At 49.2% G+C, this 9,321-nt stretch overlaps 1 long non-coding RNA gene across 2 annotated transcripts; it reads left to right on the plus strand.

Annotated features, from left to right (window-relative positions):
* The first annotated feature begins 2,368 nt into the window (after positions 1 to 2,368).
* LOC125335970 lies at positions 2,369 to 8,427 on the plus strand. Of its 2 annotated transcripts, none has more exons than XR_007207602.1 (3): positions 2,369 to 2,387; positions 6,337 to 6,462; positions 7,619 to 8,427. It is a non-coding gene; the product is annotated as an uncharacterized LOC125335970 (long non-coding RNA). The 2 variants fall into 2 exon arrangements; XR_007207601.1 differs by lacking the exon at positions 2,369 to 2,387 and adding an exon at positions 4,885 to 6,069.
* Positions 8,428 to 9,321: the final 894 nt, after the last annotated feature.

Here is a 9,321-nt window from a genome sequence, read left to right on the forward strand (position 1 = left end):
ACTGCTGGCTCTAAACAAGAAAAACAATCCCTGTTCCTTCTCTTCTCCGTCCTTGATGTTCCCAGGCCCTGCATCTCCCTGGCTATTCCCTGTGGGAGTCTTCATCTCCATCCCACCTTATCCCGATCAAATAAGGGTCTGAGACGTGTTTAGCAGCAAATGCATTCTTGTGAAGAAAGCCAAGAGCAAAGAGCGTCCAGATGCAGAGAAGTCTTTAGAAAAGCATTCCGGATGTGCAAATGAGGGATGTGTCTTCCTGCATCTCCTGTTATTTTTCTCTGTCGGGTTTTGGAAGGGTTTTCTCTCAGTGATTTCTTACGATCCGGGTGCGTCCCTTCCTTTGTCCAAATCCAGTGCCAGAGGATCGAACAACTGACGAGTGGGGTCTGGGATGAAAACAGTTCTCCTAAAATGAGGGAAACAGTGCTAGAAGAGAAATGAGCATCCTTTTAATGCCTGGAATAAAAATGCTGGAAAAGGGCAATTTTATTTGATATGGTGTCATTCTCCTTTTTTTTCCCATGGATAAAACTGCATGGTGAGCAATCAGAGCAGAAATATGAAATGCAGGAGTGTTGGATTCCACAGTGGGATTAACTTCCCTCTTCTGCTCTCTTTCAGGACAGGAAAAACCACTGACCTCGCCCCATCTTTGGGACCAAGAGCTTTGGTGTTGGAGTAGGCAAAGCCAGCTAGGGCCCCCCTTGTCCTGCCCATGGTGTGGGTCAGGGACAGGCTCCTCTTCTCCTCTGGGCTGGGATGAACTGCCTAGGGAATGCTATTTCTGACAGGCCCCGGCTACTGGAAATGGGCAGAGGTGAAGAGGCAAGTGCCAGAGTTCCTTGGGGATGATGGAATTGTGGTGTTTGGCTGTGCCCAGAGGGGCAGGTTGGGCATTTCTGTGTGTCCGAGGACCGGTTTGGGTGCTGGGGAGCCCGGGGAGCCGAGCTCTCAGTGCATTCCCAGCTCTCCCAGGGGTGGGAGCTGGTGCAGGGCTGGGTGACAGCCTCTGGTCAGGCTCGGGGCAGGCCCTGGCCCCGGCACGGACACGCTGGGGTGGTTTGGGGCCGCTTGGGGAGCCGTGGGAGGCAAATGAGGGATGGTGCTGGGCGGAGCGATCGGCCTGCGCTCGTGTCAGCGCAGCCGTGCAGGGCACTGGGATCTGGGTAAAACACCGGCTCTCCTGGCGTTCAGGGAGGCAAGGTCTGTATTTATCCGTACATATTTATCCATACCTATTTATCCCTATATTTATCCATATGTTTATCCATGGATTATCCATATATGTTTATCCATATACATTTATCCATATATTTATCCACGTATTTCCCCCTGTATTTATCCCTATATTTCCCCATGTATTTCCCCATGTATTTTATGAACACTCAAGTGCCATATCCATGTATTTTATGAACACTTCCAGGGTTGGTGACTCCACCACTGCCCTGGGCAGCTGTTCCAGCGCTGGACAACCCTTCCCATGCTGGGCCAGGAGACGGATTCTGGAAATCCAGACTCCGAGGAGCAGGGGATTAAGGCAGCATTGGATTCCTTTATTCTCCCAGAAGGATAAAGGAGATTTATCTCCAGACGAACCAGAGGTGATCACACTGAGGTCATCAGTGGGATTTCTTCCTTACTCCCACAAATACCCACTGGGGTGACAGAGTTCCCTACAAGGGCGGTGTTGGAAGGAGCTGCTGGAATGTTTTGCTGTTCATTGGGATCCACAGGATGTTTGGTGTCTCTCAGAGCTGTTCCAGGCTCTCCACAGACCCAAACACTCCTCACACTTCTCCTCAGAGTAGAGAGGTTTCCCAGAGTGCTGGTTTTTAATTTCAGATGCTGGGATAACGACACGGCTTCAGGAGGCAGGAGACTCATTGTGCTGTGCCTCAGTCCAGGCAGGGACAACCCCCAGCTAATAAAAACCTCTTTAAAGCACAAAAAGTCCCATTAAACTGATATTATAAAGGCTGCAAATTGAAGCAGGCCTCAATCAGAAAGCAGCAGAATTTAATTCCCCCCCTCTTGCCCATGTGCATGATGATCTCCTTCCTAATTGCCCATCCACACTTTTCCCACAGAAGGGCTGTCCCGAGGTTGGAGATGGTTCCAGCTTTATGGAGCTTTGATCTTTATCTGGTTTTACTTTTTACAGAGCACAGAACCCGAGAGTGGCAACTGCTTTCCTCTTGTTCCTCCTGTGGCAGTGAACTGCTCTTCCCAAGGACGGCTGCAGGAATTCTCAGGCAGCAGAACGTATGGAATGCCAGGCACGCTACAGAATTCCAGTGGGAGCAGCAGGAACTTCTTTACTGGCAGGGCTGTGCCATGAAGGGGAGCTCAGAGATATTGGTCAGCTCAAGGAATGAGCCTGGCTCATGGTAAGGAAATTCACTGTGCAGTTACTTTGGGCCCTTTCTCTTGTTCTCGTTCTCGTTCTCCTTCTCCCTCTCTTCCCAACACCGGCTCCAGACCTCAGTATAATCCATGTTCCCACAGCCTGACCTTGCAGTTTTCCCAGCTTAGCAGCCCCAGCCACACTTGCAGCCTCTCTGTCTGGACTTTGTCTTGCTGAAATCTCCCTTTGTTGATCCTTTGCTGCCTCACCTTTTATCCAGCAATAACGTGCAGTGGGTGGAAGCTTCTCAGAATTCCCTCCCTGTTCCACTGGAAACATTCCCGAGTGGAAGCAGCTGCACTGCCCATCAGCACTTCCCTGCTTTTAGGAGTGGTTGAGGCATGAAGGATGCAACAAATGGAGTTGGCTCCAAGGGGATGAAATGCTCCCCGTGAGGCTGCTCAGAGAGCTGGAGCTGAGGAATCCGGGTGGGAATCACTGCAGGAAAAAGGAAGGAAAAGAGAGCAGAGGAACAGGGATGCAATTCCAACCTCTCCAAGGACTGGCATGGGCACATTCACCATCACCATTTAATCTAGATACGATTTCTTCTTTGCCTCTGGCTGCCAGGAGCAGGATGAGCAGTTTAATGAGTTTAAATAGTGAATAGTTTAATTAGCTGGAAGAGACGGGATCAATAGCTGCTTAAACAAACAACTGGCTCCCTGTTTCCAAGCTTGGATGTAGTTTTGGAAGGTTCCTGGCAATTTGGCAGGGATTAGTGATGCTGAGAATGTGCTTTTTTGTGGGTTTGGGGCTTTTACTCCTGTTCACGTGGCTGCTTTTTCTTGTTGAGTGGAAAACAGGAGGGAAAGAGCAACCACGGAAGGAATTCCACTCTTGCTGCTTCAAGGGATGGATCAGGAAGGGAACAGGCTGCAGGGAATTTGGAGTGCAAACTGAGATCTCTCCGATATTTTCGGCTCAGTCAGTCCATCGGTGCTTGGTGGCTGTTTAGGCCACGTGCAAGGTGAGTGATGGTGCACATCGCAGAGCTGCTGGTGGCTCCTTCCCCTGCCCGGCTGTCAGTCACCCTGCAGGGTGCTGGAGCAGCGTGCCAGAGGCCACGGATCCTATGGATCCCATGGATCCCAGGGGCGTGATCAGGAGCCTGAGCCTGCTGGCCACTCCCTGCTCTCTCTTGTCCTGACTTTTCAGCTCTGCAGCGAATCCAGCTCGAGCTTTTCAACCCTTAGAAACCCAGGGAACTTTCATGTCTGCTCTCAGATCTGGGATTTAAATCCAGCCCTTATCAAAGCACCCCGTGACCAGGCAGGCCCTGAATCCCAGCAGGGATCTGATAAAGGGGGACCTGACATCCTAAAGAAACCCTTTGAAATCCTGCTGGGATTGATTTGTATCCATAATGGAGCCCAGAGCTCTCTGCCAGGGAGAGATGAAGCTGCTCCTTTGCTTTATCATCCTCAGGCCCTTCCCAGCTTTGAGGGAAATTCACTCCCTCTTCAAGCCCCAAAATCATGGAAAAATTCCTTTGTATCCTTCTCTCCATAGCCCCTACGTGGATAAATCAACTTTTTATTTGATATGGTGTCATTCTCCTTTTTTTTCCCATGGATAAAACTGCACGGTGCGCAATCAGAGCAGAAATATGAAATGCAGGAGTCTTGGATTCCACAGTGGGATTAACTTCCCTTTTCTGCTCTCTTTCAGGACAGGAAAAACCACTGAACTCGCCCCATCTTTGGGACCAAGAGCTTTGGTGTTGGAGTAGGCAAAGCCAGCTAGGGCCCCCCTTGTCCTGCCCATGGTGTGGGTCAGGGACAGGCTCCTCTTCTCCTCTGGGCTGGGATGAACTGCCTAGGGAATGCTCTTTCTGACAGGCCGGTCCTAGCCCCGGCTACTGGAAATGGGCAGAGGTGAAGAGGCAAGTGCCAGAGTTCCTTGGGGATGATGGAATTGTGGTGTTTGGCTGTGCCCAGAGGGGCAGGTTGGGCATTTCTGTGTGTGTGAGGACCGGTTTGGGTGCTGGGGAGCCCGGGGAGCCGAGCTCTCAGTGCATTCCCAGCTCTCCCGGGGGTGGCAGCTGGTGCAGGGCTGGGTGACAGCCTCTGGTCGGGCTCGGGGCAGGCCCTGGCCCCGGCACAGACACGCTGGGGTGGTTTGGGGCCGCTTGGGGAGCCGTGGGAGGCAAATGAGGGATGGTGCTGGGCGGAGCGTTCGGCCTGCGCTCGTGTCAGCGCAGCCGTGCAGGGCACTGGGATCTGGGTAAAACACCGGCTCTCCTGGCGTTCAGGGAGGCAAGGTCTGAGGGACTGGTTTTACCTGGGCCTTTTCAGGACAGCAGGAAGAAGAGGAAATGTGGTGCCAGAGGTGCGTCCCATCCGGTTGCATTTCCCTCTTTCCCGTTTCCATTTCCTCCTCAGTGCAGGTGTCCCCTGCAGCCCATGAGCACGGGGCCGGTGACAACTCCCTGTCTGTAGAGGGATTCCTTATGGAACAAGGGCATATGATACCCCTGGAAAGATTGGACAACCCAGGGTTGCTGAGGAAAAGCCCCTGAACAGGCCCCTGACTGCAGGCAGCCCTGAGAGTCCTTGGCAAGGTATACAGCTGCCCGGCTCCCCCCCTCATTAGAGGCCATCTAGAGGGACTGGGTGTGAATCTTTGCAAAAGTAGATGTAAGTTGGCATAGTTGAACAATAAGGGGAGAACAATGCTTAATCGTATCGGTGTACATGTCATTTATGCGGCCAGCTCTCCGGACTCGGTCCCTAACACCTGTCCTCCTCCTGTCCCCCTGTGCCCCTTTTCTTGGACAAGTCTCAAATGGCAACACACATTCCCAAAGACTGTCTGCTTCCTTAAATCCACGGACCAGCTAGTGCTGTCACTCAACAGCTGAAATGAGCTTTCAGAGCCTAGAAATTAGCAGGAGTGACAAACAAATGGATTTGAATCTGGAAATAGGTGAGGTCCACCCACCCACTGCTGCTGATGCAGAGACGGGCTCAGGGCATCTGCGCAGCCCTTCCCTTTGGCACTGATCCTGCACTGGAATGTTGTGTTGTTGCCAAACCGGGCCTCAAACCAGGAGAAGGTAAGCCCTGACCATTTGCCCCTGACCCTGGCACACCCACAGTGTGTTATGTGGAGCGTGTGCCTCAGCTGGTGTCACTTGAGTTTCACCAGAGTTGCAAGTTGGCTCCTGCTCTGGGCGATTCCGAGTGACCATCACATCAGTTCTGCACTAAGCACCATTTAGCCAGACCCAGAGATTTGGCCACATAGTGACTTCTGAACAGAAAATCAAAATGCAGGAAAAGTGCCAGGACCGCGGACGGGCCTGGGTACAGCACAGTCTTTGTGGGTCACTGTCACTCCAGGCCCTTACAGTCTCTCCTCATCTTTCTTGTAGGCTCCCTTCAGGTACAGGAGCCATTGCTCACTGGTGTTTTTGACTATTCTCTGCCAAGGAAATGAGTTGAATTTCCTTGTCAAATCTTATAGGCTTTTATACTTGGGCTTCTCTGCTGTGGGATTCATACTCAGAGACTGGTGTTGGTGTCTGGACACTTCCAGAAGGTGGATGTTATCCCTGGATGTATAAAGAAAACGCCTATCCATCATCTCTCAGGCAATGAGAGCGGTGCAGGTGTCTGGCATGGCAGCCTTTCCACCAGTTCACTGGTTGAGCTGGTGCCAAGGTGAGCCCACTCTCTAAATTTCCCTTGCATGCCTCAAGGCGTGCATCGTAAGATTCGTGCTTGTTGGAAGGACAGGATTGAGCCGGTCTTCCGTGCAGTGAGTGTCAGGCGACGTTCTCTTTGCTGCACGTTGGTGACTCCAGGGGGTTCTGGAGTAACACAGACATGCTGGCTTGAGAAGGCACAAAAGAGTGCTTTCCTTTCAAACACGGGAACTGGTGAAAAAGTGTGGTTTGTCTCTCACTGCCTGCATTCCCTTCAACCCAGGGAGGCCGTATGGAGCTGATGACTTCCTGCCTGTGTTGACATAGGCCCTAGCCCAGTGTGATGAGCTGGAGACTGAAATCGAATACATGACAGAGTGGCTGGATCCATCCTTGGTGTATGGAGAAGGTAATGGATTTTTTTTATTTTTACTAGAACCCCCTGAAGGACTAGTGAGGGGATGTTCTTCCTCACAGCACAGTTGCTGTTCCTCTTGTTTGAGTAGAAATCCTGTTAAGGGGAGACCTAATGACAGTGATGTTAGTAGTGTAGCAGGACAATGTCCTAATCATTTCCACTGCTGGGTAGCTCGCAGAGCACAAGCCCCAGCAGCCTGAAAATGTGCTGCTGTGCATTGCTTTACGAGCAAATACGTTGTTTCTAACCCGCTTTGACTCTGCAGGCAAGGACATCCATTGTGCAGGTGCCCAATGGCCTTAGCCTTTTGTGCCTGAAAAATTTCCTGAGAGTACTTATGGGGCAGCAGCACTCAGCTCACTGTGAGGCACATAATGAGACTTGGGTTAGGTGCTGTGTGAAAACTTCTGGGGGACTCTTTGCACCTTTGGGCAAGTGCTTTGAAAATATTGCTCCCTTTTAATGATTTTTACTTCTTTCCAATATTTGCTTCTCACAAAGTATTTTTCTGAGCCCTAGGAATGTGTTTCTTGAGGCATTACTTGCATGAGGACTTAAGTCTGCTAGAAGCAAGGAAATCTGCCTCCTTGCTGTTTCCATGGTAGCATTTTTAACAAACAAGTTTTCTGCAAGGCTCCGGTAGGCCCCAGAATCTAAAAAGTTTATGAGAAAGTTTAAAGGTTCTTGTGGCCAAGCCTAGCTGCGTGTTTAGGTATGTGTATGTGTTTCCTATTCCTGCTGCATCTTGGCTTTCTGAAGTTGCTGTATCATCTTGTATGCCATTATGCCTGGGAGAATTCATGCCACGATTCCTCCAGTCTGGCACTAGTGTGCTCCTTGCTTGGTGTACAGAGCATCCTTGAGCACATTGTTAGGAATCTTAGCATGGAAAATAATTGAGATGTGAAGCTGGAGATCAGTAACACGCTTGAAAAGCCGAAAGTTTTCCTGGACTATTAAGTCACATTATTATGAATGCTGCAAAGGAAGTCTGTCCATAGGCTGGGCCTGTCTTTGGCACTAGCTCAGCTCTACCGTGCAGAAAAAATTGTGTAGTGCTTTGGGGTTGTGCATTTCAACTGTAATGTATTGTCCAATTTATCTAATGGGTCTCGCATGAATTTTGTGTGTCAATCTCGTTGCAAAGCTAAAGGCTGAGAGGGGACACTGTCGGTAATACAGAAAATACTACCCTGTGTACAGAACGCATCTCTGAACGCCTCTGAACAGACTGTGCCGCCTCTTAGCTGGACACTCCCACCCAAATGGCTGACTTGGAAAAGATAAGACAGACAGTGGGTCTCCTGTTGCTGCGGACCGTTACCTCCCGTCGAGACTCTTTTACTTTGTGACCTGCAGCTTCTTTTGTACAGCTTCTGTTGTGGCTTTAATTTGTTCTCTGTTTGTGTAATAAAGGTGGAGTATGCAGGACTGTACACACCATCTCCCGAACAAGTTGGACATTATGGGGAATGCCACAAAGGTGACAGACCAGTTGTTGTTTTAAAAACAAAGGCAACCCTTTGGGATGATTGCAGAGTACAAATCTCACACTCAATTGTTGCTTTATTGCCACTAAGAGCGGTTGCTTTGATGTTGATGAACACCGGTAGATTGTCTTTTACTTTGTTTAAGCAGCCGTGTTTATTTCATCCACCTCTGAAGCTTGGGAAGAAGACAAAACCCTGTTAGATAATCATTTAAAATAAAGCTGGTGTTCCAAGAGTAGAGGAATAAACACGTGGGAGTAAAGGAGAGACAGGAGTCATTTAAGGAATCGGCTTTCCTCAGCATGAGGGGACCCAGCCGTAGGCACCGCCGTATCATATGGAGCACATGCAACCACTGAATGCGTCTCAGTGGCTGAGAATACACCCTCCAGCGTTTTGCAGGCCAATGAGCTGTTTTCCTTTTGTGTGTAAATATTTTGGCCATAGAATAAAGGGACTTTCTGTATATCCGTGTGTGTGTCTGGGTGCCTCTCTGGATGTATTTATACATCTCAAAGAAAACGGTCTGTACCTGTGACTGAGACCACTCTGAGACGTTCTTCCCTTGCTGTCCTTCACAGGAGGCTATTATTTGACAAGTGCTTATGGAGCACTTTCACTGTTCAAGAACTTCCAGGAAGAACAAATCGCCCTACAGCTCAGCTCAGAGGCCAGAGATACTCTCCGGCAGTGGCACAACAGGAGGACAACAAACAGGACAATACCTCTGGTTGATGATTTTCAGATAGAGCTTAGGGCTGAAATAAAAACTGGGATGATTGTGTTGTTGTAAATTGCTATTTGAGAGGTATGATTTGTAGCAAATTCTCTTGGTGCTGCCAAACACCTCTGCAAACCTACACTACTGCTTACATGAAAGTTCCTTACCAAACTCCTTCACCACCTCCTGTAAGGAGCCTGAAGCAGCAGACTGATGGATTTCAATCCTAAATCAGGTTCTCTACATTCTTTCTCTGCTCCTTCTCTACAACCCTTTCCTTCAATTTGCTCTTGTAGCCTCCTAGTTTTGTTTAAAACACTGCATCTAAGCTATAATAGAGATAACAATACATCAAGTTCAGATAAAGGCACTGGAATCAGTAGTTCTGATGTTGCAACCTTCTCACAGATAACACAAGCTTCCAAAGAACTCTCTTGGAACAGGGAAAGAAGAGAAAGTACATGGACTTTCAATGCAATACTCGAAAACCAGCAAGAGATTTAGTCTTGTATATCAAATGTCAAAAATCACATGCATAATTACAGAATTTTTTATAGTTAAAGAAGTATTTCAAAACCCAACCCTGAACCTGACAGTTCACCTGCAACTTGCATCAAATATCTGTTATCCATAGGAAGG

Source organism: Corvus hawaiiensis, chromosome 19 (assembly GCF_020740725.1).
Source record: "Corvus hawaiiensis isolate bCorHaw1 chromosome 19, bCorHaw1.pri.cur, whole genome shotgun sequence".
Classification (NCBI taxonomy): Eukaryota; Metazoa; Chordata; class Aves; order Passeriformes; family Corvidae; genus Corvus; species Corvus hawaiiensis.